Below are 6,603 nucleotides of genomic sequence, written 5' to 3'. Positions count from 1 at the left end.
GTTTAATTAATTAATTAATTAAACACTTGCAGCCTTTCAAAGAGAACTGAAGCTTTTTTTGCGGCTCAGGTGAAGTTACAGGCCAGGGCAGGATAGTGAAAAGGTCAGGGAAAAGGTTTTACCATCTTTTCTTATTCATATAAACATATTTATATTTTTTTTGTATTTTGCTAATACTTCTAAGTTTAAACTAGTCCCAGAGTGGAAAGAGCCATTTACACTTGAAATCTTTTGTGAGAGAGGTTCATGTACAATGTAGAAAGAAGCCTGATATTCAACAGGTCCCTTCTTCCAGGTTTCTTTTCCAAAGACTTCATTTATAGGTTGCCAGGTAACCATAACTCTTTGACTTTTAAATAATACTTCATAAAGATACAAAAAGCAAGATTTTTTTCCACAGCTGAAATGGCAAGAGCTATCTGAAATGAACAGTAGCCTTAGCAAATGTGTACAGAGCTGACCACTGATACACACACACAAAAACATGGAAAAAGCCATTTGCCAAACTCCTCTGTGGCTCTGTGGATCCAATCCCAAGCACAGACAGTGTGTATTTTCCTAGCTGGTTATTAAATTGAATCTGCATATTCTTACTTAAGGCCATATTGCTGTTCAATAGGTAAATAATATTCTTCATCTCCTCCAGGAAAAGCAGGTGTCTGCTGCTCCCAGTCTGCTTCTGCTTCTCCTCTGAGCTGGCTACAGTTTCTGCAATGTGGGAGAGAGGGATTAAAAAAGATAAGGGTAATTTAAATTGTCAGCATTAACATAAGAAGCCAAATGTCTCTAGAGGACAGTGCCAGCTCTTCCTTCCTCCTTCTACTTTAATCTGAGAAGAAGCTGAGTGCTGTGGAATACCCAGAATCACTCATGGAGCTGGAAGAAAGAGCTTAGTGGTGGGTCTGTTGGTTTTTCAGCCCAGGACAAGGCCATGGCTCAGTCACCACTTAGGTAAGGTACCTTGTTCTGAGGATCTAACATGGTATAAACCAGAGTTAAACCTATGCTCATTACTGCCCTGTGCTAACCAGCACCAGTGAGAGGATGCAGTGATTTTGGTTTAACCCTATGTAACTAAAGCACCCCAGTCCTGACTGTGGGTCAGGAGAGCCCAAACTGGGACTGGAGCCTGGGGAACAGGGTGGATCTCAAAAGTTGTTGGTGCTTCCAAAGGTGGAATCGACTTTCACAGCAGTTAAAGGAAGCTGTGGCTTTAGAGCAAGAAGGTCATTGCTCCAACACTCCTCCTGCCCTGCTTGGCTTCGTGGTGACTCTTGCACAAGAGGAGTTTTGGTCTGTGTCTTGCTGTGGCGAGTCTAAGGGGCAGGTGATTGCCTCTGGTTCTTGCCTCTCTGATGTGTAGCGACAGGGCAGGAGTTCCAGCACAGCCCTGCTGGCAGGGAGCTGCCTGAGGCCAGGAGCTTGTGTCACACAGTTTGCTGTTTGTCCCAGTGTGGCAGGGAATTTCAGTTCTTACATGCTGAGATTTGAGACTAAAATCTCCACACAACAACAACAACTTTCATTTACCCTTAAAGGCTGGCTTTTGAAAATTTTCTTTTTCACAGTATTTTTACCTCTGAGGTCATTGTGGAATATCTTACAACAACATTCAAGCCAAATCAATCTATTTCCAGACCTTCATCACGGCAGCAATGCATTAGAACAACTTAATAAAATGTTTATATCAATGTCTGAAGTTCACAGCAATCTGAGAGTGTGCAATGACACCTGTAGGATAAATCGTACAGCTCAGCACTGAAACATGACCGTAGTACAAAGTATATTGTTTGGAAATCTACTGCCAGACAAGAAATCCAGCTTTGCAACTTTTGCTTCAGAGTTTATACTGACACTTCTTTATCATAAATGAGATGCTTACATGCCATCCTTTTGGGCATTACAGAATACTTCAGGATCAGAACTGGTGCTGAAAACCCAGCCTGTGTACCACTAAAACCAGACAGATTTTTCCTAGCAGTGTGCTCATGTTAACTTTACTGATAAGGTAAAACTGATAACACATTTATTGTGTGACTTGCTAAGTCTGCTTCTGATTAAGTGCTCTGGAATTGCAGCATAAAGACTGCAGGCTTATTGCAGCAGAACATGAAAGTCTTAATCCTTTATTGCTGCAAAAGCAAACAACTGTCCCAATGAGCAGCCTAAGCCAGAGCAACAGAGCTCGGAGAAGAATCCTTCCACTCAGAGTTACTGCAGTGCTTGGGTAGCAGGTTACCCACTTGTACCTCAGTACATATTTATTGATACATATGTTACTAAGCTAGGAGGACTTTAGTAACACAAAGTAGAAATCTGGCATCTGCAGCCTGCATTTCTCTCTTTGCATTCCCACCAAAACCCAGTAAAACAGATTCACACCTGCCCAAGTACCAAAAAGCCTTCAGCACAGCTAATACACCAGTTTGCTCAAAATGGAAATGGAAGTGGTTCATCTTTTCCACACGCTAGCTCCCTACTGTTAGGTCAGGAATAGTAAGGAGATGTCAGGGAGCTGGAAAGTCACTTCAGCAGTTTTTTTCATTCATAATTCAGTTGGGGTTGGACTGAAACCTGTTGAAGAGCTATTGCAGTTGATTGCAGTAGGATTGTAGTGTCCAGCTATTTACTATATAGACAGAGAAAAACAGAACTTAGAAATGAAATACAGCCATATGATGCAATGGAATATTGCAGTCAAATCACACCCTAATCCTTCAGACTACACTCAAGTGTTAGGCTGTTTCCAGGTGAAGACAGCAAAATTGTCTGTAGTGATTCAGAAATGTTCAGTGAAGTTTCTTGGTTGATATCACAGCAGGAAGACTTAAGTTTAAAGCAGCAGACTTGGATGTCTTGCACTCTACAAAACTGACAAGAGGATTTTTAAAACAGCATCTCTGGCCTTGTGATGCTCTTTTAAAATCATGAAATGTGGGTTAAATAATTAAAGTAATAGCATTTTCCAAAGATTTAAAAAACTTGACATGGGTGAGAAACTATACTCTTATCCTTAACGTTGGCAAAATAATGGAAAAGTTAATAAGGGGTTTAAATGATAGAGATTCAAAGGACAGAAATATAATAAAAAACAGCACAGCTTCTCTGAAAAATATAGCTTATGCAGGAAACCTGATTTTGAATGAGATTATAAATGTGTTGATAATGGCTGTTGCGTAGATATTGATAATATTTTTCTTATATTCTGATGAAAAATTTTGCATTCTGCAGCTTCAGTGAAGCATGCATTAAAAATGAGCTAGCAGATCTCAAAAGTGAGGTGTCATTGGCAATTATTACAGAACTCGTGGAGTGCTCCAGGGAGGTTGGTTGGGGGAACATTAAAGAAAATGTAGCAGATCGACTGATCAGCTCAGGCTAATCATGGGCTGGAACTGGGTATCCCCTCTGGGAATCAGAAAAACTTGGATGTATTTCAAACAGTTCACACACCATCTGAAACTACTGAACATTTTTATCAATGATCCAGCTGCAAGTACATGGATTAAAGCCTGGAGCAGTGGTCAGCATGAGGGCAGGGTATCCCAGCTTGATTCGTAGTTTATTCGATAAATCTGAGCCCGTGCACAAAATGCAACCAACAGACAACCTGTAAGGGATGCTTCTGCAGAAGGGAGAATTCCCTGGAAAACAGCAGCTTGGAAGATGTTTTAGGAGATTAATTGAAATTCAATGCAATTTGCCAAGGTGATACTGTGGCAGAGAGGAGGAGGAGGGGGAAGAATGAAGTGTTAGCTGAGAAACAGCTGATAGGGCTGGGAAGGTATGTCCCAAGTGTACCACCCTGCTGAGGCTGAAGACAGTAATGCTTTTCATGGGAAGCCCTGACCTGAGAGGTGTAAAAAGCTGGATTCCAGGTAGAAAACAAACATGACCAGGGCCAGATATCTTGGTATAAGGAAGAAATAATCAGGAAGACCACACGCAGGTGACAATATATGGGTGACTGGAAGAGTCTCTAAGTCCTTTCTCAAGGGCCATTTGAACTAAAATTAGAGTCCCAGCAAGAACTAGAGTCTGGAGGCAGAAATCAAACCAGTGCAAATAAGAACCTGTACTCATACTTTAAGGAACTACAAAAAAGAAATAACGATGCCTCCGTATCTTGAGGTCTCTGAGTGAAGGAGGGTGCAGGTATCTCAGCCAAACAGAATCTAATGTGCTCACTGTGAGGGGCTGGGTGATCGTCATGGGATCCAATCAGCCTGCTCCCTTCTGGTCTTTAATGAATAAACCTATGAGTGAAAAAGCACAGCTTTTATTGAAGGCAGTTAAGTTTTACCTAGAGAAGTTCTGCAGCATAATTCCAGGTTTTCGAAAATTGAACAAAGTTCTTGGTTCTGAATACGAATCTTGCCTTACAGTGTTTCTGTTTGCACACATCACAGAGTTCTTGAGCTATTTAATCCTCATTAGTGAAACATTATTAATCCACAACACTGAAAGACAGGAGGTATAATTTAGAGAAATCCTTATGGGAAGGATCTCATAGGAGATAAAAGGAATTAAAGTGTTTCCATGGACTAGTAACACAAATCATGGAATTCTAATGCAGTTATTTATTCTATTAATGTTGTAAATTTAAATTCTGCAGAAGAGTTTTTGGTTCCTATGGGTGCTATAAGGTTAGGGAATTATGTTCATTTTTAATCTGTTTTATATCTAACCCTGGTCTGTGGGATTCCCATCTTGTTTGCTCCTTAAGGCTTTTCAGTAGTGTAATGTGTTAGAGAACCACTGAACTGTTCAGCTCACTATCTTGGGATTATTTTGTTTTATACTCACTACCAGTTTAACCTGTCAAAAACAATTATTAAGCAATATGTAACAGAGATGTAAATGGTCTCAAAAAGTGTATGACTGAAAAAAAGAGCAACGACTTGCTGGAGCTTGCATTGTAGAAATCCATATTAACTTGTTTCCCAAGGGTTAGACTACTTGAAAATATTTTGGAAGGTTAGAATAGTCAGGAATTATCAGTCTGGATAAAAGGGGGAAGGGCTTTACAGCCACCTGTTCAGGGAGAGAGGGAAATCTCCCTGCTCATGGGAGGTGCTTCCTGTGTTTCCCACACTGTGCAGAAGAGCAGTTCTCAGGGACACATCCCAAGTTCCCTGGGAAGGATGTGATGCTCCTCGGTTTGAGAAGCCGGATCTGTCATTTCTCACAGCTTCCATGTGAGAGGTGCAATGCCTTGGAAACAGCAGTCTCCATGAGCCATGCTGCAATCAAAGTGGGAATGAAACAATGATTAAATAGCAGTACAGACACTGAAAGGGTATGGGAGTGATGCTCTCTTCCAAAATGTTTCAGTGTGGGAGGCAAATTATCTCTGCCAGTAACAAAGGGAGCAATGAAAGAGCTTGTATTTTCACTTAACAAAGCAAAATGGCTGTTTTGACCACATTCAGTGGTTCCTCAGCTCCTTCTCACTGAATTAATCACATTGTGGAGTTAAAGGCATCAAGTACTTAGATTTAAGACTGACATTTATTTTTACAGCAGCACTGCATAACTTCCAGATCAGCAGTCCCCAGTCTGGGGCTTCCTACAACCCATGCAGTCAGGCTTGACCTCAGTGTTGGTAATAGGAGACTTTGCCAATTCAGGGCCAAAAGAGGAGAGGGAAACCTCAGCAGGCAGGAGTCTCTCACTGCAAGGCCTCTTAAACTTAGCTCACATGTAGAAAAAAACCCAAGACCAACTCTAAATCTTGCAAACACACACAAAACATTTTCTAGGAGACCTTCCTGACTTATCATCCCTTTAGGCTGATGTTTGACAGTTCCAGGTTTCTTTTTGTACCCTAGAGAGCCTTTTCTTTCTGTAGATAGTGCATGAGTCTGAGTTAAAACTTTGTATTTTTACAAATTCCGGTTTGTTCTTTCTGGGTAGCATCTGGAGAGACTATCTTTCTAGGATAGTGTCTCCAGATAATCTCTATTCCTTATCAAATGTTTATTTAGGAGCAAACCAGGCAAGTCCATTCTGGACCATTCTGGTCCATTGACCTAGACCCGAGTTCTTTATTCATCAGAATGGATGTCCTGTAACACTAATGGCTCTTGAGCAGTCTGTATTGCTAGCTGGTTTCTGCATGCAGTGATTCTTCCTGATGGCTCTTAAGTCAAAGAAAAGTTAAGACTGGGAGCTACAATAGCAAAGAAAAGTCACCCAACAGTTGGGTAATCAAAGTAACATTCACAAAATGAGTGGGATATGTCAGCTGATGCACACACAAAGATTTTTACATGCTGTCTCCACTCTGTGTTTGTGCTGGGAGCTCTTTTTGTCAACAGAGAAAAGAGGGACTCCTGGGGTAGCAAGAATATTTTACACATCTTCTTTAGGATGGCACCAATCAAATCTTGGTTCCAGCGAGGAAGATCTTCACTGCCAGCGGGCAATCCTGGGGTGACAGTGTCAGATGTCAAAACAGGCCTTGTGGCAGCAGGCTGGCATTTCCAGCTGTTCGAAGCATATGTTTTCTTAGTAGGAAGAGTATGCCAAGGAACGAAGATAGAAACTATTGTCAAGAAGGGTGGGGATGAGGGGGAGAGAATTAGAGATTCAGAGAGTGAA

This window comes from Corvus kubaryi, unplaced genomic scaffold, assembly GCF_017639235.1.
Source record: "Corvus kubaryi isolate FWS band 111438036 unplaced genomic scaffold, C.kubaryi_AGA036_p1.0 37396, whole genome shotgun sequence".
Lineage (NCBI taxonomy): Eukaryota > Metazoa > Chordata > Aves > Passeriformes > Corvidae > Corvus > Corvus kubaryi.
The sequence above is the reverse complement of the archived record's forward strand: the minus strand, read 5'-3'. Positions refer to the sequence as shown.